Below are 22,905 nucleotides of genomic sequence, written 5' to 3' on the forward strand. Positions count from 1 at the left end.
GTGGCCTGACATAGTATCTTTGGGACTTTTTGGGATCCAGTTTGGAGGAAACATATCAGGAGTGAATTAATCATTATTAGTAAGTGTAAGGGTTCATCTGATGTTTTGTATTTCTTTAATTAGTTCTCTTTCAAATACAAGGAACTGGCTCCAGCTGCATTGTATTTCCCCCTAATGTTGTTGAGCTTGATTCTGATTTCAAGAGGATTTTTGTCAGAGGTCAAACATATCTTAGTGTAGCAGCGCTGCCTCTGCAGTGCTACTACTGCATTTGTGCTCCTCTGAAACTATTGCTGCAATGATCAGCATTGTACAGAAATAAATTCTACTTAAATAGCCTGAGCAGGAAAAGTTGCCTTCGTTGTTCATATGGCACAGCACTGTCAGGCTGCTGAAGTGGTTAAAGGCATCACAGGTGCCTTTAAACCCCTTTGTAAGGAAGTCTTTCATTTCCTGGAACATTTTTGAAAGTGAAGATACACCTAGTTATGAAATTTTTATTTATTTGTACAATTTACCATGTTTAATATTTGATTGCATTTAAGGAAATATATTTAGCTTTCTAGTATGTGCCAAAAATATCCACAGCATTTAATTTTCTCAGAAAGTTAATATTCCTGGGATGCATTTCTTCATGGTAATGGATTGCTCTTGCCTTCTGAGGTCTTATCTATTCATGGAATGTATTTGGGAAGCTTTTGCTTACTTCCAGTTCTCCAGAGCCTTCAGCTGATTGCATCTCCATTTTGCTTCTTGAAAATAGTCACTGTTCTTTGCTAACAGGCAGAAGAATTTTGTGTTGTAGTACTAGTAGTCTGGTACCTGGGGATATCTATTATCACAATCTCTGAAGTCTTTTTTATAAAGATTATCTGGTGCACAGCAGCACATTACATTGCCCAATGTTAATGGAAAAGAAAAAACAAATCAGATTAATCTGCAGCTCCTTGCAAGAGCTGCATAATTTCTGTGTACTAGTGGCTTCCTCACTCACCTGGATGAGTTTGAATCATAGTGTACTGCTGTCACTGTAGTACAGAGAGCCCATTCTCAGGTTTTCTTTATCTGAGCCAGGCTGTGCATCTTGTGTGCACAGTTAGGTAGCTGTGTCATGTGGGCCAAGATCAGAAGCCCGATCTTGATGTTGTTCAGGTCTCACTTTCCAGTGTCATGCCCCTCTGAAGAATGTCCAGTGGGTGGAAGACTCAGATTTGTCTGTCTGCATTCCTGTAGCAATTTTTCTGCTAGCACAGGAACTGTCAGTAGGTGTATGAGAAGTGCTTATAGGAATAGAACTTCTTGTCTCCCTTGTAGTGTGACAGAAGCAAGACCAGAACCTGCCAGCATCATTAATGGGACCTGGACACATAGGCTATTTTGCTTTAGCTGGAATTTGTCAGTGTTCTGACTGTAAAACTGTGGTTAGAGACTCACTGCATCTGCCTGCCAGAAAGGAAAAAGCAACTGTACATGATAGGCCTTGGGATGTGTACCTCAGGCAGGGTGTGTTGATTGTGGGTTCTGGTTTGGCCTGGGCACCAAAGAAAGGGCAAAGTTTCCACTACAGAAATAGGAAGCCTTATTTTTTTAAACAGGATTGGAGTCCAGGGGTTCCTGCTTTGCTTTGGGTACTCATTTCACCTTAGTTGAAACCTCAGAGCAAGGTCAGTGGGGCTGCACAAGAGACCTCTGGCCAAGGACTGCACCAGTGGCAGGGGTACAGAAAATCACATTTTGATGTTATTATGACAAACAAAACAGAATAATGACAATGAAGAGCTAATATTGCTACTTAAATTCATTTAATACATTGACAGTGGTGTAGAGTTGACATTTCTGTGAGATCTGTTGTCCTTTGCAGGAGGTTAAACAGTGCTGGACACTGGACCTTGATCTTCCGTATTGTTAAATTTTTAGAATGGCCCCAGGCATGACTCTTACCTGGGTTAACTCACCCAAAGTGGCTTAGCAGTTTGTACAAGAGCAGGCTAATTGCAGGGGCAGTTTGGTGGCAATATGAGTTTGATAGCAAACTCACATCATTTCATTTTACTGGTCTCAGCTTAGAGTGTGGAACTTCTAACTGCTATTAGAGACATAGCCCATTTATCTAGCCATGGCCCATCAGAAGAATTTCTGGTGGAGTATTGTTTCAGGCTGGGAACAGGCATGCAGGGGACTTATAAATACCGGGACATGATGGTGAGGAAGCTTTCAAGTGGCTATGTCTTTGGTTTATCATGAATTTTATTAGTATATATGTCAATAGATAGACCAATATGTAACATGAAATCTGTAAAAGGTTACTTTAAATGTCACATATATGTAAATAAGAACTTTAAATAACATTATTTCCCTTTTTCATTTGTACTCCACAGAATTCCCAGATGCTTGAGAAAGTAGGAGAACCACAGTTAACATGTATTTTTATTGTAATTGTCCAAAGCCAAAACTAACTGAGCAGAGGAAAGCTTAATGGCCCTGGAGGGAGTCCTAGAATATTGTTTTATTTATATTAGAAAATAATCTTTCTGCAGACATGGAGTTTGCAGACTGTGCTGCACAAACGTGGGTAGCCCTGTGTGGTCATGAATATTTTCAGTGTAGCAAGGTGGTAACGTTTCATAGATGATCTCTTGGGGGTGTTGAAGCTGGAAATTTCAAAGGGTCAAGGATTTGTCTTTTATCTTAATGCTTCTGCCTGTTATTGAAAAATTGGCTCCTCTTCTTCTGATTTTAAGAGACTATGACACACTAAAACTATTTTGCACCACAGGCCATTCTGAGCCGAGTTTACTACCAGGCAGACACAGACCTCGTGTGTAGGACTCAGTACCTCAGGAGTATAACTCTAGGATAGTACAGGTTTAAACGGTAACAGGCTGCTTGTGATCAGCAGCCTCACAGTGCTGGGATGCAGCAATTTGACACAGAATGTCCATCTCTTAGAAACCTTGCGAATCTCTTGCATTTCTTTTTAGCCTGAAGTACCTGTATTGACTGAGCTGCCGTAGTTCTCAGCCAGCATGTGTTCTGCTGTAAATTAGTTGCTATGATGCAAATGAGAATTTTGCTTGATCTCTCCTTTGGATCAGGACAGGATTACCCAGACCTCCAACTATGTTTTGGCAAGTTACAATCCAGGACCCTTACCTTCAGCACAGCTGCTTAATCCTAATCCTCCCTGGGATGATCATAGATCAGAAATGTATCAGTCTCTACAGGTTTAGAAAGCCTGTTTCTACAGTTGTTTGGTGTCAGGCTGAAAATCCAGATCCTCTCACTCACATAAGCTCCTTCATTCAGGGATACTTTAATAGCTATCCCCCACTGACGCCCATGACTTGTCCTCCCAATCCTTTTATTGAAAGGAACAGTCTCATAATGTGTAAACTTCTCTGTCCCTGAATACCAGGATGTATCTTGATATACACTTTTCAGTTTTCTTTGGGTTACAGCTGACTTCAGGACCATTCACAACTGCTGCATGGCAGCTTGAACACCACTTCAGCTAAAGCATCATTGACTGCGAATTCTTACATTCTTCTTAGTCTGTGTTATTTTATTTTGCTGGAAATCATCATATATGAGCTATTCTCTATTTTCAGACCCTCCAAATCAAACTGTGCCTCTAACTGTGTTTAGGTATGATGAGTGGCTTCATCTCCTCACCTAATGGGTAGACAGAAGTGAGGTATTCAGGCTTAGGTAGTAGTCAGGCTCCCTCTATAGTCACTATCAGATACTTACCTTAGAAGGAGATAATTTTCTTTTGGATGTACCTGTCTAGCTACCTAGATGAATAGCCTGTATGACTACCACAGATTTGAAAGAGGAAAAAGAGACACCTAACTCTTAACCTACTGAGTGCAGTAGCTCCAAAACATGTAATATTAAGATATTAACCATAACTTACCACTGGCAAAACCCTAAGTGATGCTTGATCCTCTTGGCTTTCTCAGGATAGAAGGCAAAAATATGTTTTTTTTGTTATACATTGTCTCCATAACTGAGCTCCTTAAAGAAATGCTGAAAAAGAATACTTTTTTGAGTTTTGCTTTCATTTTCCAGTTGACATTAGTGATAGTCAGGCACAAAAAAACCTGTGGATTGGCTGAAGTCTGACTGCAAGTTTGTGAACAGTCAAATTATGGCCCAGATCTCCCTCCAATTCTTTTGGTCAGTAACACAGTCACCCCAGTCCGTGGCAGATACTGGGCAGCTATGACCACATCAAAAGCTGGTTCTGCTGGTTCAAATACCACAGCAGATGGTGGGAATGGGAAGCAGAAGTTGTAGACATGAGTTAGGAGCTGAAAAATTCAAGAGACCAGTTAGAAAAGTGAAGTATTCCAAACACCTGGTTTTAGAAGGGCTTTACTGAAATTATTGATCTCTGTGAATGATTCTAATTTACACAATAGTCATAATATTGAAATTCCTGGATGTATTATAATGCTAAAAAAAAAAAAAGACAAATTCCTAGCAGGGCTTTTTCTTTATGAGCCCATTTGTAGGCATACTTGGTCAAGCCTATAACCTTAGGGTTTTTTAATTTAGGATTATCTTGGCATGTCTGCTCTTGTTATTTGTTTATTTCTAGTTGTATAAGTAGCAAATTCATTTCTTCTGTCACTTCTGACTTATGCTTACTCCTTCTGAATCTTCTTCTACTGGAGCTCTTTTTGGCCTTAATTTATACAGCATTCAACAGAATGTTCCCAGAATTCTGTTAACATATTCTTCCTCTTCAGTAAACTCAGTACTTGCTTGTACAGCACGTACTGCACAAAGACTAAAAGGTGTCGAATATAAAGGCTCCTTGGCTTCCAGAACAAGTCCATATCTGTGTATCTAGTCAGAGCTGCCTTTCTCACTCCAGGCTGGTAAAAACTGAACTGAGCTCAGCAAAGACTGATGTTTTGGCGGGTACATTTTTTGTAGCTGCGTTTTTCAGTCTGGCTTCTGGGTTGTTTTGAAGTATCTCTGAGGAAGAATTGCATTACAAAGAGCAGAGATTAATACAAATATTGATGTTACAATTGACTGCTTAGAATGTGTGATATTTGATAACATTTGGGAGAAGTTTCATGTATGTCTATACACTACAAGCTGCAGATTTTAAAAGTGGGGGTTTTTTTGGTGAAAACTGAAATAAGTTGATGTAATTTTTTAAAGTGTTTTGAGAACCTAGTACTGCGATCTAATTGGTGCTTTCTCAGAATTAGAACATATTTAACTCTGGCCACACCAAAGCGTAAATATATTCTCTTGCTAAGTCACTTCTTCCAGTTGGCATGAGCGTCAGTTACACTGCAGTGATTGACAGAACTGCACCAGCATGAAACATGTCCAAGGAGCTAGGTAAATCCAGAGAGCCTGTTTGGCCAGACTGAGATTTTGCTACTAAGGTTTTGTTGCCAGCTATAGCTAGAGTGTAAGTTCAAGTCCAACTCAAGAACGATTTCATGAGATGCAGTCGTTTCAGTGAATGCTACATGGGAGCAGAGGGGAGATTGCTTTTTAAGGAATAGACTTGACACCCAGCAACATGTCCTTTCAGCCCAGAGAGCCAACTTGTGTTCTGGGCTGCATCACAAGCACTGTTTCCACTAGGGAGGTGATTCTCCCCCTCTACTCTCCTGAGACCCCACCTGGAATGCTGCTTCCAGCTCCGGGGACCCCAATGTAAGAAGGACATAGACCTGTTGGAGAGAGTCCAGAGGAGGCCATGAAGGTTGTCAGAGAACTGGAGCCCTTCTTCTATGAAGACAGGCTGAGGGAGTCGGGGTTGTTCAGCCTGGAGATGAGAAGGCTCCAAGGAGACCTTACAGCTCCTTCCAGTACCTAAAGGGGGCCTGCAATAAAGCTGGAAAGGGACTTTTTAAAAGGGCATGGAGCAATAAGACAAGAAAGGGCTAATGGCTTCAAACAGAAAGAGGGTAGGTTTAAATCAAATATCAGGAAGAAATTCTTCCTGGTAAGGGTGGTGAGTTGCTGGAACAGGTTGCCTGGAGAAGTTGTGAACATCTCATCCTTGAAAATGTTCAAGGCCAAGTTGGATGGGTCACTGAGCAAACTGGTTTAGTGGAAGGTGTCTGTGCCCATGACAGAGCAGCTGAAACTACATGGTGTTTAACTTTCTTCCAACCTGAACCATTCTATGATTCTATAACACAACAGCTTAATGCATTTACCGGAAATGCTGTCCTCTGCTTTGAGGTTTTATAAAAGGTTAATATCTCTTGATCTGAGAACCTCTTTGACTAACATGGTTAATCTCTTCAGTTTCCACAGCCAACCAAGCACAGCCATGTGGTTTGGACCACAGTCAGCGCTTTTGACGCTCTTGCCTGAATGACCAGTTCCCCATTGATTAGAGCATGACTCTTATCCAAATTCAATTCTATTCCTTTAGGTCCTGTAGCAAACTTGACTGTGTGTGAACATATGTGTAAACACATATGTATGTACACATCTGCTTTTAGTGAAGACATCCTTTAAATTCCCTATAGAACTAGAAGTCAGCCTTGGTTTTAAATATTGTGAGGTTAAGCCCTTTTCCCTTTCTCACATCCCCTCCCTGTGAAAAAACCTGTGCACTCGTACATTACATCAGCATTTAGGATTCCTAGAATAATGAATAACAATTGTATCAGATTTTCTGTGTGCAGTTCATGCCAAATTTGGGCAATAATTAGAAATGCAATCCCAGTTGTTTAAATATTTCTAATAGAAAAAAAATGTAGAATCATGTGTGAAAAGTGCCCCAAAAGCTCAAAACCTTAAGACCCAAACACACAATCTTGCTGAATTTTTAAGCACTTAATTAACCCCAGGCATGTGAATAAACCAATTGATTTTGAAAAATTCATAAATGAATTTGCTTAAATGTTGTCCTAGAGGATCTGCAAGGCAGAACCCTTTCTATTTCTCTGTCAGGTCTCTCGATGAAGTTTTCAAGAGCAACTCAGTAGTATTTCATGTCAAAACCTATGCAGAATGGACACAAATTTGCAGAAGTTTTAGGTAGGGAGAAGGTATGATGAGGATGTAGAGAAACTTGTTATTTTCCTGAGACATGATATCCTTTTAAAGTACTAAACAAAAAATATTTGATGGATATAGGATAAAGGTGTTAAAACCATGGTAGTTTGGCCAATCCAGCAACGTGGATACCCTTGAATAACCTTTGACAGTACTCCCAACTGTTCTTTGAACAATCAGAGAATTATGTCAGAGGTCTTCATTTTGCTCACTTTGGGCTTCCTCCAAGATACGACTCGTGGACTTCTGAATCAGTGGGTCCCTGCTCCCTACATGGTATGGTGACAGGACAATGCTCTCAGGCCTCCAAAGCCACTCTCTGAGGGATGAACTACGTCTGTGGCAATCAGGATAGCAGAAAGGAAGTCAAAATAAGTGGCCTAATAAATTAATCTGTAAAAAACCTCACAGTTGAGATGGTTTTTTTATATAGCCAAGGAAAAGGAAGGAAACAATATAAGCATCCAAAAAGATGGGAATAGAATGTGTCAAATATGCTGAGCCCTGATGCAGGAAGCAGTTTTAATTTGTTGATAAAACTCCACTGTGTTAATTTCTATCAGAACACTGGTGAGGATACCTTAGTTGTTGGTTTGTTGGCTTTTTTTGTTTTTTTTTTTTTAACGTGTCCTTCAAACAGTCCCTGAAGTTAAATGACATGTCAAATTCACAAGAACAATTTATGACATTCCAAGAAATGTTGTTGAAAGGTTAATTCACTTTTTATTGCTTTGATAAAGCAAAAAAAAAAAGTATCAAATAATGAACAGACAAGGATTTGCTTTAAAAAGACTGATGCTGCCAGCTTGAGAGAAAAAAAAATGAGTAAAAAAGCAAACCACACTGAAGGTTTTTAGTGTTCTGCCTTTTCAATTAGGTCATACAATGTGTTTTATAACATCAGGCTGGTACTGTGCCAACCCCAATCTCATGTACTTATTTATCTATATATGTTTTATATATATCTAAATTATACAGTTGTATGGACCACGTGGTCATGGGTCTGCAAAGAAAGCTCCAAACACATTATGGAGTTATATAAATCAAGAACAATATACCGTAACTCTAAAAGCAATCTGTATCCTCTTATTTAGCCTTATTTTACAGGCTTAATTCAAGTGAATTGCTGTTTACACATAATGTGCTAGGCAAGGAGACATTACAAATGTCTTTTGCACTACATCAAATCAAAACATATTAGAGTTCAGTACCATATTACCAGATTAAGATACTAGTTAATTATGACAGAGAATATTGGTAGAGAAGGTAATGAAGAAGATACCAAATCTTGGCAGTGCCACTGCAGTGCTGCTGACAAATGGAGCTTTATGTAGATGACTCCCATATACAGAATCTAGTGTTTCTTTGTAAGAAAAATGCACATTAAGGTTTGTCTGAGAAGAAAATACTAAAATTAAATGATGGCAGACTTCAGTTGTCTGTGTTTCATACAAAGAAATCCCAGTAGCATAACCTTCCTATACGAAGAATATATAATCTACCTCACAAAATTAAGTAAGAGAAACCTGAAGTGAAAGCAGAATTCCATGAATAGTCCTTTCAGTCAGAGATTACAATAAAATGTCAACTGGCTTAATGGGGCAGGTCATCTGCTACTTCCAGTAAATGTCCTAATTCAATTTGTCGTCTACAGACAAGCATTCTTGTTCAGGGGTCACTGCAGGAAACTGAAAAATCTACCTGAATTGAATTTCTATTACTTAATTGTATTGCTCTGGAAGGTGCATTGTTCTAAGTAAATATGTGGACTTCAGCACACAACCATCACATAAATCATCTCAAGCATGTATGAGGAATGATTTAAAACCATATAATCCCCTTTCCTCATAGCCTCATGTTTAACTTCCAGGCTACAATGTGGGAAGTATTGAGTATAACATCTCCAGATAGGAGGTATGATGTAAAGACTGGTGGGGATTAGTTATGTTTTTTTGCCTCTTTATAATTTTTTCCTGAAGATATTCAAGTGAAAGACTTTTGCTAGAGAAAACAAGACTTTTAAATAGTGTATTTTGAATTGCCTGCTGAGTAATAGTACTGAGTTCAAATGTTTGCCCTGCTGGCTTACAGTGGCAATTTGTTCACTTAGCTGATTTTAGGCCTTCTGTCTCATGGTACCTTGTTCAAAGCCACCCAATTTTCACTAATCATTTCCCCTTTTTTCCCTCCTATTCTTGGTAGTCCTGCTCCTGGCCTTTGGGTCTCGTCTGTTCGAGTTAAAACACATGCTACAAGGATACTGCACAATAAGATTGTAAACACACAAATGCTAAGATGTAGCATAGGCTTATTTTCGCCTGTCTTTTAAATTGCTTTGAAGGTCACCTGAGTGAAAGCCTGAGTGTCACCTTGCTTTCCAGCAACAGGGATGTCAAATATATTGGACTGACGGTAATATAAACATAATCAAAGGTCCAGTTGTCATTGCAAGTCTAAGGCACTTAGTACCTTAGGTGCCTGATGGTTATTAAAAAATAGTCCATAACTTGGTAGTGCCATCACAGGTAACGTTGTGAACCAGCGGCATGAAAAAACATCCCTTTTCGCAACTTCTCCTTCACATTGCCTCTTCTTTAGCAGCTGTCCCCAAACAACCTGCCTTAGGACATGTCTCGATGACCCATTTGTCTCTTTTGCAGCAGTGTATACATTGGGATTGCTTCTTAATCCCCTGGAGAACAGAAGCAGAATCTGAATCCTGTATTTCTGCAGTGCAGGACAGCTCAGCCGAAGGGTCCCCCAAATGGCCAGTGGTCAGAAGACTGGGATGGGTGCTGGGGTCAGACTGATAGCTGCTGTCTGGCAGCTGAGCAGATTAGCTGGACAAATTTGGAAAAGATTTGAGCTAGGGAGGAGGTTATAAATTCGAGGGCCGATATCAAACCTGTGGGTTGATTAATTGGGATGTGGCTGCTCAGGAAGTGGTGTCCTAGTGACTTTCATGGCAGGCTGTTGATTTTTTCAGTTGATTTTGAAAGTTGAAGAGATAATTTATGTCTTCTCTGTGAGCCTTGTGCCAAGCAGCTGTTACCATTCTCCTCAAGCTGGAGCATCCAGGTAGATGTTTGGAGGCCCTGTTGCAGGAAGAGAAAGTTGGAAAGGACCTGTTGGGCTGTCTAAGGCTACAGGTGCTTCCTCATGTGGAACCCTTTCTAAGCTTCTTGAACTCAGTGTTAAATGTAGGGAGCTTTTCTGTTCTGGTGCTTCTTTTGTTGGAAAGATGCTGAATTCTTTCAGGGAAATAGGTGCTTGTGCGAGTGTCAGCTTCTGCAGATGCAAAGGTGGGTATTGAACTAGTATTGCCAACTGACCAGTTTGCTCAAAATAAACAAAATTGTGGTGGAAATATTTGCAATGAATGTTTTACTCACAAAGTTTTATGGTTCTTTTTCTGAAGGTAATGCAACTCTTCTGGCTGCTTCTATGTAGGGATTTGCATATCATACCTCTAGGGAAGCAATGGGTAAAGAAGTCTCTTCTCCCTTCTGTAAAGTTCAAAGAAGACAGACACATAACCTTCTTCCTTTTTTTGATTGGGTCCCCTGTGACATTTAAATCCAATTTCAAAGTAACTCAAAGCCTAAAGGTAAATAAATAAATAATAATTTTAAAAATGTATGTTTACAAACTTTTAAGACTGGAGCTCAGTTTGTCTATTGGTTATTGACAATATCTGCCTCAAATGTGATTATGCCATGATGTTTATGACTGTTTTTTTTTTCTAAAACCAGCAGGTAGTTCTGATGTCTAGTTCTAACTGAACTCATTTTTTTCAGCTTTAATAACTGGATACTTTTAAACAAAATTAAGTGATTACTTCATAGTTTAAAAAAGTGGGCTTTGAAGTCCTGGTATGCTTCTACTTAGCTAGCTGAATACACAAGTGTAGTTTTCCAACTCATAATTCAAGAACAGTGATGAAAAAAGTGTTTTGAATGTTTCAGTGCCAAAAGGGAAACTTTTATTTTGCCAAGTTTTGACTTGTTTGAATTTGGATGGCTGAATAGTTAAGTGTCCACTGGGAAACTCACAGGTGCGATTAGAGATCAGAAACAACCTTCACCACACCAGCAGCCATTAGAAATTCTGTAGCTGCTGTATAAAGAACTGTACAGGGCCAATTAGCACATGGCATAGGGTCTCACCCTGCTGGCTTGTCCTCTGCTGCCCTTTTGCTGTGTTTCCCCTGAGTGAGAAGGGTCATTGCTCCTTGGCTCTCCTGTGCAGCATGTTTTCCCACTGACGTGGAAGAAGGACATATTCTACACCTTTTTTACCTCCTCCTTTCCACTGGAACCAAGGGGAAAATTATGAAATGGAAAGCCCTGGTGAGTGGGTTGTGTTAGCATTTCTGGGTTGCTTTTACCATCCTCTCCCCATCCAAGCTAGACTGACTCCTAAACTGCAGATCCCAAGATTTGCTTCTCATGCCTGCTGTCGCAGGCAGCTCATCTGGAGCCTCTCAGGGCAGGCCCCTCTTGTGCTCCCTGATCCAATCACATATGTAGTGTTTTTGTAATTTAGAATTTAGTAGTATATGTGGCTCATCATCAGACATCAAACAAGGAGATCTAATGCAGAAATCTGTTGTTAATTCTTTTCTTACTGCTTTTCATATGACTCTTTAAAGTGCACTTGTGTTCATTTGAGCTTTCTAGGTGTTACTTTCATTGCTCCCAAGAGGTTTACAGTTTTGATGCTGACTAGCTGGATGTTTGACATATTGCTCTAAGCTGGCAAATGCCTGATCAACATTTGCCAAGTTGAAAGAAGACTCTGATCTTATAACGTATAATTCTCTGCATTTATGGCAAACACAGTTATGTAAGAACTTTTCTCAGAGTTATAGTTACAGTTTCTCAAAGTTACAGTACACTGCCTGTTAACTGGCAGTGGAATTTGTTTACAGCAAAATGAACTTGGATGTCTCTCTAGCACGGTAGTGAAATTTAACCCTTGACTCAGTTAAACAGTGTTTTCTTTACATGTTTTGTTGTAAGCATTATTTAAAAGTGGAGCAGTGCCCATTTTTGCTAGCTAAGACTCTTTCCTGATGCTGTAAATTAGTTTGTGTAAATAAACTCTAATGCAATTAGCTAAACATAATTTCTGCAGATTTTGATGTAGTGTTTGCTTGTCACCCCCACATGGGGTGGGGGTGACAAGACTTGGGCTAATGTGTTTGGTTTTGCATACTCTGTCCCTACATGAAGTTTCACCAATAGGTCTGCTTCATGCAAGCATTCCATGTCACTTCAGAGAGCAAACCCTTTACTGTACAACTTATTTAAATAAATTGGTTCCAACTCCCTACTTATTTGTGAAAGGAAAAAATCTTGGTGATGTTTCCCATTTTACAGTTCAGTGACAAGAAGGAGAATGCAACTGCCAAAGTGCCATAAAGCTTCTCCTTCCATTCTTTCTCGTCCCAACTCTGATGCTGATTAGCCAGTGAGAAGGGAGAGAAACCTTCCTCCAGGTAAGCCTCTGCAGATGTTCTTCCTTGCTTTATGTAACAATTCATGAATAGGCTTTGCTTTTCATTCTGAAATAAATAAGAGAGGTAAATAGTCGTGAACAGCAACAAACACTGGGTAGATTGGAGGAGTGAGTGTGCTACGTTCCCTTCTTGGCTGTGGGAAGGGTGTCAGGTCAGAAGAACACAGCCATGTCATCCTAACAGGTGAGTCTTCTGTCGAAATGTTTGGTCCAGTCCCAAGGTGAGCTGAGGGTTTGTGTGTTAACACTGACACACAAGCTCCCACACAGATAGCCCCAACCAAGGGTGAATACCTCACCTTTCCCCATCTTTGATCCCTACTCCACAACACTTTTAGGTTACCAGAAGTCACAAACACAAGTTTGAATGGAATGGTACTATGTATGAGAAATGTCATCATAATTTTGCAAGAAGTCCTAACTAAACATTGAAAATTGTTTTTAAAAAGTTGAATTTTTTATTGGAGAAACCATAAATAGATGACTCCCATCTGCCCACTTGGGAGAACTGGGCTCAGTTCACTTACTGTTTATGGCAGAAAATGAAGCTCTCAGGTGCATCTCTGCCAGCAGCACAGAAACACAAGCACATTCATTTTTCCCTCAAAATATTTTCTACAGTAACTATTTTAGGTATTTTATTTTTTCTCCCCTGTGATTCAGGATATCTTTTTATTATAGTTGGAGTTTTCCAGTACCTTGGTAACACTAATTATAAACTCCAATCCCTAGAAGAGAGTTATAGAGAAAATCTGTATAGGACTCCACAAAAATATCTTCCTCTGAAACCTCATTCCTTACTTGATCTGGCTTCGCATAGTTTTGCCATTGCTGTATCTTGATGGCTCTGTCAACCTTTATTATAGGCACTGTCAACCTTTATTTAGGCACTTTATTATTGTGCCTAACTCCTTCTAAACCTTCTTTAGATTCATTCTGAACTTTTTTTAATGCACATTAGAATTTTGTATCTAGTAAAATCACCTGCTTAGCAAACTATGTAAGGATTCAGCTGTGCAGCAAACTATCAGGTTATAGTAGTTATCTTTGATCTTTTGAAAATTTACATTTGCAATGAAAAATGTATATCACATACCATTACACTTTTCTAATGGAAGTGAAGAATACTTGAGTGACACTCCTGGAAGGGTTCAAGGCCAGGCTGGATGGAACTCTGAGCAAGCTGGTCTAGTGAAAGGTGTCCCAGTCTATGGCAGCTGGGTTGGTATTAGATGCTCTTTAAAGTCCCTTCCAACCCAGGCCATTCTATGATTCTATGACATTACAAGTCCTTGTGTTTGCTTTTGCTTCAGTTAGTTCAGAAAAGAGTTGAGTATCCTCTGAATTCTCATCTGAAAACAGAGGGTGAAAATGAAGTATTTCTTGAACACTTTTCTGCAGTTTACAGAAAAAGGCAGTTCAGCTGAATTTAATTATTCAGTTGAACTCTTTCAATGAAATCACTATCAGTATGCAGTCATCAGTTCTAACATAAGGAATAAAACTCTTAGCTGTCGCCTCGTCACCAAGATCAACTGGGAGCATAAGCAGGTTTATTTAATTCCTTACTTTTCCAAAGAAAATGAGTAAGAATATTGAAATGCTCTGCTTATAAAACCAGCTACCTAGCTCCCTCTTGAGTCAAGTTCCCTGTGCTCAGGACATAATGAAATGCTTCTTGTTGGTTTTGAGAATGTTTTTAAATTTTTCAAGATTTACTTTGCATCTCCTTATGCATAAATCACATGAAAATCTCTTTCCTGTTACTTTGTGAACCTCAAAGTCATGCAAAGGACATACATTTTAATTTTAATTTTAGCTCTTTACCTTTACATATCCTTGGGCTGAAATATGGACAATATCATCCATTCCTATGGATGGGGCATCTTTATTTATTCAGATGTTGATTTATACAAAAACAGTTATCTGAAAAGCAAAATCAGGGTTCCAGGTGTTCAAATTCACAACACAATAGTATGAAATGTGGTAAAACTATCCTTTTCAGAGGATAGTTTTACAAGAATAGTCCCCCTATTCTTGTAATAAGATGCTCATATTTTGCATAATGAATGCACGCCAATTAACTGCTAATGAGATATGCCTGGGTTCATAGGAACTGCAGTGTATGGGTGCCCTCCTGGGTCTCGAGTGGAAGATGGTAATTTTTGCTGTGTGGCTTTTGTTTCTCCATGTAGGGGACAGAACTGTGCAGAAATTAAAATCAAAGTACCTTGGTTGTCTAAAGGGGACTAATGCATGCAAGCGGAAAGCAGAGCGCTCTTCCCTGCTTGCAAGAGGGAAGGATTAGTTAAAGGAAAACATCTCCTGGGTGCAAGAAAGACCGAGGTAAGTTGGGGAATGGATTCCAACTGGCCAGCTGCATTGTCTCACAGATGCCATCAGAGTGCAGAACAAACATCTCGTGGCCTCCATTTCTTTTTTCCCTCTGAGGAGAGATTGAAGGCTTTGAGGATTTCTGAGATTTCATTTTTTTTTTGTCTGCTTCTGTTTTGCTGAGCTTTGCTTTGCCTCTTCCTCCCTCCTACTTTTCCTGCTTCAGTCTAGTTCTGGGAGCCTCCAAGGGGCTGTGAAGGGCTTCTCAGAGGTTTTTGCTGCCTTTGGAGCCTGTGTAAGGTGCAGTGCTACTTTCCCCAGGAAGTGGGAGGGTAAGAACTCCATAAGGTTGACATTTGCCACACTTGCTGCAAGATGAGGAGAGATTTGAGAGGTGGAATAGAAGGATCCCACCCTTCTACTAGATCACTGGCACCTTTTTAGGGTTCAGCCCTGACCAATCTTCTCAGGAAGAAACTTGGGGTTAATTATCTGATGTGCCTGGCTCCCTTTCCAGGCTTGTTTGAGACAGTCAGTGTCCTGCCTCTGGGAAGAAGTGCCCTGTCAGGAAGGTACTGGTCTCAGTCTGTTTTCCAGACAGAGGAATCCACTGTTTTTCTGTTTGAATTATGTTTGATTATTTAAGTTCCTTGCTGTAAATATTATTCCACAGGGAAAAGGCCTTTTCCCCCCTGTTAAACCATACCACCAGCTACTAGTCTGCCCCATAAATGTAATTTGTATATACAATAAAAACAAGACCAGATGGGGCAGACATATCAGGGTTTTAGTCCGTATTCCTCTCTTATGACAGTTTCTGCCTAATAAAAAATTCAGAAGAGATTACACTGTAGTGATATTGTACCTGCATCACTTTTCCTCATTCATTTTACAGAACAGAAGTAATAAGGACTGTTTACAGGAGATATACCACTGGCAAGATTTTTATTCAGCTTTAATTTTTCTGAAATTTGAGATCTAAAATGGCCTTGCTTCTTTGTTAGTACGATGGTGCTCCTGCAGCTGGTAGGAGTAAAGCTGGCTGGTTACTGTATCCTCTGTTACCCCTCTTGTCAAAGTGATTACTGTGAATTACTTTTGGCTGCACTTAAGTAAATGTTTACTGCATGCATTTAAATACATAGGAGTCCAGAAGGCTGTATATCTTTGCACTGCCTGTGTGTATTATGTTATATATTTAATACAAGTAGAAATGTGTTAATGAACACAGTTAAGAAGGAAAAGGGGACATAAAGAACACAATATGGTACAGCTGAAAGAAAGTGGGTAGGAGAACTTAGATTTTTAATTTCATTTCCTTTGAATATTTATTTTTGTATGTTCATTCCTGTGCATCAAATTCTGGATTTTACTTTTCCAGCATAAAAGTGCTCCTGGTTATGAAAATATGGTACCAACAAAACCATTGTATGCAGAAGGGAAGCAAAAAGGGGAGCCTGTTCTTATACACAGCTTCCAAATCCTGCTGTAATAATATAAGGAAAAAAACCCATAGATACTAGTGACTGTGTATAAGTACACTTATTGGAGTCAACACACACCCAGATGGGTGTAGTTAATTCTGAAAATGGTAATTTTTCTCAAAAGAAGCTTCTAAGTATTCTACTAAATGGAAATAGTCTGAGTGTGGTCACTTGTGTTTTGCAGTGCTGTAAATTTTTAGTTATCAGGGATTAGTTTCTAGCTTTTATTGTTTCTTATTTGTGGCAGTCAGCCTGCTGTTCTGAATTTATTTTTATTTCCTTCCTATATTACATTTTGTTGCCAATTAGTTAGATTTTTCATTTCTTAGTAAAGCTTTCAGTCCCATGCTTTCAGCAAATAAATTTTTAAAGGATATTGGCTCTAATGATCTCATTCACTTCGGGAGTTGTTATTTGTGTTCTAGAAATGAATTGTGTGGTCTAACTGAACTGGTGTAACTATATTTAATTCTAACTTGATTACCTCTCTGCTGTTTTCTAGCTTGAGTGTACATTCAAATATACTCATACGCTTCCAGTGACTCCACATGCTCCCATTGACTATGGCAGGATTTGCAAGCAATATATCTAATTGCGCTTTTCATTATGTAGTCAATAGGCATATAAGTTAATTGCACAGTTTTGCTTTCATTTTGGGGATGCGATAAAAATTGATTTTCCATCCTTCTGACATTTACTAACTGGGCAGCAAAAAACTGCTTCAACGCAGACGAATGTCCAATGTTTTCCGTAACTGACATTCCTGCTGCTTTAATGATGGAACTGATTTTTGGAATGATGTATTTAGGGGATGTACTTGACAGATACAACTTCATATTCTTCCCTCCTCTTTGAAGTACACTCTTAGTAAAGATGTGGATTTGTGCAATACACAGTTTGTAAGATTCTGGGTTTTTTCCCTCTTTTTTTCTACTCCTCTGGAAAGGCCTGGAACAGCTGGCAATATTGGGAACAACAGAAAGGAAGTGCATTTGGTCCTGTAGGAACCTCTCCACCTGATTGATATAGACATACACTGGGACTGTTCTCAGAAATTGTTTTTACACTCCCTGACAACAATCAGGTTAAAAGCATAGATTGCTCATAAAAAAACTCACAGACCCCATTAAACAGTCAGTATATTATGTCTTTCTGGCTCTTCCTTTCTGTCAGGGTGCCTTGACCCATTCACTGGCTTAGCCACACGAGCTCTCTCTCTATTAGCCCACCTTTCTAGCACTTCAGTATATTGCTGTTCTCCGAGTTTGGCCAGCTAGCTACAGCTCCCTTGTGGCAAGCAGTCTCCACTTATCATAGCCACAGCTGACATACGCTGTGTGTCTCTGTATCCATGTGGCAGGAAGTGTAAACTGTCACTATGTTTATTGCTTTCACCAGATTTCATACAGACACAGAAATGAGATCCTTTAGTAACTCACAACAAATATTTGCTATTTGTGGCTTGGTACTCTTTCCAACTTCTGATATGTTGATTTTTTTGGTCCAACACAGGAGGGGTGTAATGCAACCTAATCCCTCTGTCTGGGAGTTATGCTAAAAACTATACGCATATGTAGATCTTTAAGATTTCTGTCAAATTTACATATGTCAAATGACAAAGTTGCTTCCCCTAGCTGTCCCATTAATTTGCTGAAGATATTTGCCCCTGTGGTAAGGCAAGAAAAAGGGTAATCAAGCATCTGTGGGGACACCTTTACATTATTCCTACAAAACTGAGTATTTGCAGCAGGGAAATTATCATAGGTACTCATGACAGGAAAGAGAAGGGAATTGGCTGTGAGAAAATGTCATATATTCTCCTGATTTGCAATTGGCTGGCAGGGAGTTTTCCAAAGGGCAGTGCTAGGGACAAACAGACATGGCTTTGATCTTCCTGTTAATATGGAAAGTCTGGGAGATGTTTCTGTTATCTATCCCTGTTTAAGCACTGAAGATTGTAAGAGAGGCTTGAATGTCATTGATAACATTCATCGTAGGACAGCTTAAGAAAAAGGGGCAAGAACCAAATCCAGCTTTCTTGTGCCTGTATTAGTCTCTCAAAGCCAGCAGAGGAAATCATGTGAAAACCATTAACAGACTGCCCTGAAATTTCCAGTTAGGTGATCGATTGCATCTATGGCTGTTGGATGGCTACAGTGGCTGAAGATGACAAGCATCCGAATATTTGCAGTACCAGTCACAAAAGATTGTGTTCCAGCACCTCCTGGTTTAGCACCATTTGTCCTGGTATACACCTTGCATCTGGATAAAGGAACTGCAAAACTGTTGGATCAGCTGTAGGTACACAGGGGAAGGGGAGCTGGCGTGTGTAATTGAAGGAGGTAGCTATGATGGCTAATTAACAGCACTTTTGCCTTTGAGTCAGATAAAATTAAAACTGTGTTGTTTTAGGCAAACCTGGATGTAATCAGAGAAGATGGTAATCTGAATATCAAGTTTGGATCAGCTTCTCTTGTTGTTAACAATGAGTAGAAATGTTGGGAACTGGAATCATACCTTCAAGGATTTTCAGAGCTGGGGTTTGGGAGTTTGCTGATTTGTCTCTCAAAATATTCATAGAATCATGGAATAGTTTGATTTGGATGGGACCTTAAAGGTCTCCTAGTTCTAATCCCTTAACATAGACAGGGACACCTTTCACTAGACCAGGTTGCCCAAAGCCCCAACCAGCCTGGCTTTGAACACTTCCAAGGGTGGAGCATCCACAACTTCTCTGAGCAACCTGTGCCAGTGCTTCATCACCCTCAGAGGGAAGATTTTCTCCCTAATGTCTAGTCTAAACATATCCTCTTTAAGTTTAAAGCCATTACCCCTTGTCCTATCACTTGTAAAGAGTCCCTCTCTGGCTTTCTTGTAGGATCCCTCAGGTACTGAGGTCCCCCTGGAACCTTCTCTACTCTAAGCTGAACACTCCCAATGCTCTCAGCCCATCCTCACAGCAGAGGCTCCAGCCCCCAGTCATCTTCATGGCCTCCTCTGGACTTGCTCTGGCAGGTCCCTGTCCTTCTTGTGTTGGGGGCCCCAGAGCTCAACACAGTTCTCCTGAACCAGTGTTTGGGAATAAATTATGGCAGACATACTGACATTTTCATACTAACTCACGTGGACAAACTGAGGGAAAAAGGAAAGACAGTGTTATAAACAGAACTTGTGATGGGCTGTTTGCTACAAATTCTTACTGGCATGCATTGGGGTGGTGCCATTGTCCTAGTTAGGACAGCTGAGATCAGTTCATCATGGTGGGTGTAACCCAAAACTGTATTCTATAGCCTTCCATGTCATTTCCCAGAAACTAGACTATTGTTGTCAATAGACTATTCGCACCCTCTGCCCATAGAGCCTGACTCCTCAGGCTATAAACTAGGTGTTAAGAGGCCTGTGAGATAGAAGGATGTTTCTGTCCTCACACCCTTTGTGAACTCCCCGCCCTGAGGGGAGTACCAAGCATTCCTGCCTGAACTGGAGGATATATAATCTTGGAGTTTTGGAACATTTTTTCAACCCACTCGTGGGATCCAGAGGACGGCTGCATCTCATCGCTCTCAACCAGACTTAGACCACCACTGGACTGCGATCACCAGTTCTGGCCAGACTGCAGCAGCTCTCCCACCAGCAGGTTCTTCCCCTCTCCCTTTACTTTGGACTCAAACAGGGCCCAAGGAACACCACTTTGTTCAGGCCCCAGGGTACTGGGTTATACATTTGGGTTTTTGTGGGTTGAGACCAATTGTTTGTTTGTATTATTGTACTTACTGTATTATTTTAATAAATTGTTATTCTGACTTATAATCTCTCCTTTGAGTTGGGTTCATTCCCCCTGCTGGTTAACTTTTAAACCAGCACATTTTGGCGCCCAACGTGGGGCAGAGAGAGAGAAGTCAGAATCACAATTTCATTTGAAGCATTTGTCTATTTGAATATAGAAACTCCCTGATCACCATGTTGTTTGATGCACTCACATGGATGTTGTATTTGAGCCTGTTCATATTTCCACAGATGGCGTATTATTTGCCTGTTTTGATGCTCTCTTTAAGACCAGGGAGAGGGATCCAAATTGTTTTATTAATATATTATGTTTATGTCATTCTAACATCAGAAGCAATGAGTTTCATTGTAAATGTGTATTCAGTCCTGTTTGCCTGTCCTGGTTTGGGTTGCTACCTCTGGGGCCTCATTAAAAATCGTACCCAGCTTTTTGGGGGAACAGGGGTGGATGGTTTCCAGCCTCCCACCTCCTTCTTCCCCTTCAGACCTGCTAAAACAGTTTTTGAAAATATTGAGTTCCCTTTTGATGTTAAGGACAGCATAATGTTATTGTTAGTGTTGCTCTGTCTGCTCTGTACTGTGTACACCATGTTTAGGGTCAGAAAAGTGCCTTTTAGGGAGGTTGGTTGGACACCTGCCCTGGGAGCAGATAATGCTGAATGGCACGGGAAGTGGGAGGCCATCAGCCAGTATTTGGAAAAGTTTTCTCCTCCAATGACCTGGAAATTCACCCCTGAACAACTGCAGGATCCTGTTAGCATGATAAGACTGGTGAAGGAAAAATGCTCTGGCAGCTCCAGAGATGGCCAGCTCACAGCAACCTGCTGGGCCCTGGCCACTGCCTACCGGGCACTGCTTGACATGATACAGCACTGTCAGGGCGAGGAGAGAAGGACCAAATCCGCAGACACCACGTCCACCCAAACCACAGCTGAGTCAGAGGGAGAAAGAAATGAACCAACCAGCACCGTGTCCACACAAACCATCGAGGAGCCAGAAGAACAAGCAAAACCAATAGCAGTCGCCCCTGTCCAGAAAAGGAAATCAAAGACTAAATCAGTTCGCATAGCAAATGATGACGAAGAGGCGGGACCTTCACATCCACCGGAGGAGACAGAGCCAGAAATAATCACTCGGTCCCTATCCCTGGGTGAGCTACGTGAGCTCCGGAGAGAGTTCACACGACAGGCGAACGAGTCCATTCTGACCTGGCTGCTCCGAATCTGGGATGCCGCAGCTAACGATACGATCCTAGATGGGAGTGAAGCCAGACAGCTGGGATCCCTGTCTCGAGATGTAGTCATTGATCAGGGGATTGGAAGGAGGCAGGAAACTCTCAGCCTCTGGCGGCGACTGTTGTCCAGTGTGAGGGAGAGATACCTTTGCAAGGAGGACCTCCACGTACAGCAAGGACAGTGGAACACGATGGAACAAGGTATCCGGTGCTTAAGGGAGTTAGCTGTACTGGAGATAATCTTTTCAGAGGATGAAAGATTCCCTAAGAGTCCAGATGGCGTACAGTGCACCTCCCAAATGTGGTTAAAGTTTGCACGACTCGGGCCAGAAATGTATTCCCGCTACTTAGCAACGCTGCAATGGAGGGAGGGAGAGGACAAGGTGGGAGCATTGGTTAGCAAACTCAGGATTTATGAAGACACTGTCACCGCCCCATTACGAGCCCACGTCTCATCTGTGGAAACCAAACTGGCTGAACACGTCCGAAACCTGGAAGAGAAAATTGAAGAGGGACACCAGAAGCTAAGAGAAGAGATTAAGGAAGGGATTTTCCATATCTCACCAGGACGAACAAGAGTCTCTGCTATCAGGAGCCAGCGTCCCCCAGCTAAGGAGAGAAGGTACACTCCACGTGGCGATCTATGGTTTTACCTCCGTGAGCATGGAGAAGATATGAGGAAGTGGGATGGGAAACCCACCTCTTCCTTAGCAGCCCGGGTACGTGAACTGAAAAGAGGAACAAATACCATAAAGAACTCTTCAAGGGTAAACGTTGCTCCAGTCTCTCGTGGGCAAGACTCCAGACGGTACAGGAATGATGATACGTCTGATCCTCTTGAAGGGACCTCCAGGTCATACCCACAAGAAGAGCACAATGAGTACCATGACCAGGACTAGGGGTGCCCTGCCTCTAGCCAGGTAGAGGAGAGGGACAATCGAGTCTATTGGACTGTGTGGATTCGGTGGCCTGGCACATCAGAGCCACAAAGATATAAGGCTTTAGTGGACACTGGCGCACAATGTACATTAATGCCATCAAGATACGTAGGGGCAGAATCCATCTCCATTTCTGGGGTGACAGGGGGATCCCAACAGCTGACTGTACTGGAAGCTGAAGTGAGCCTGACTGGGAAGGAATGGCACAGACACCCCATCGTGACTGGTCCAGAGGCCCCGTGTATCCTTGGCATAGATTACCTGAGGAGTGGGTATTTCAAAGACCCAAAAGGACTTCGTTGGGCTTTTGGCATAGCTGCTGTGGAGACGGAGGAAATTAGACAGTTGAACACCTTGCCTGGTCTCTCAGAGGACCCCTCTGCTGTGGGACTGCTGAAGGTTGAAGAACAATTGGTACCGATAGCCACAGCAACAGTGCACCGTCGGCAATACCGCACCGACCGAGACTCTGTGACCCCTATACATAAGATGATCCGCGAACTGGAGACCCAGGGGGTGGTCAGCAAGACTCGCTCACCCTTTAATAGCCCTATATGGCCAG

Source organism: Manacus candei, unplaced genomic scaffold (genome assembly GCF_025592945.1).
Source record: "Manacus candei isolate 608988 ecotype Guabito, Panama unplaced genomic scaffold, ASM2559294v1 h1tg000152l, whole genome shotgun sequence".
Lineage (NCBI taxonomy): Eukaryota > Metazoa > Chordata > Aves > Passeriformes > Pipridae > Manacus > Manacus candei.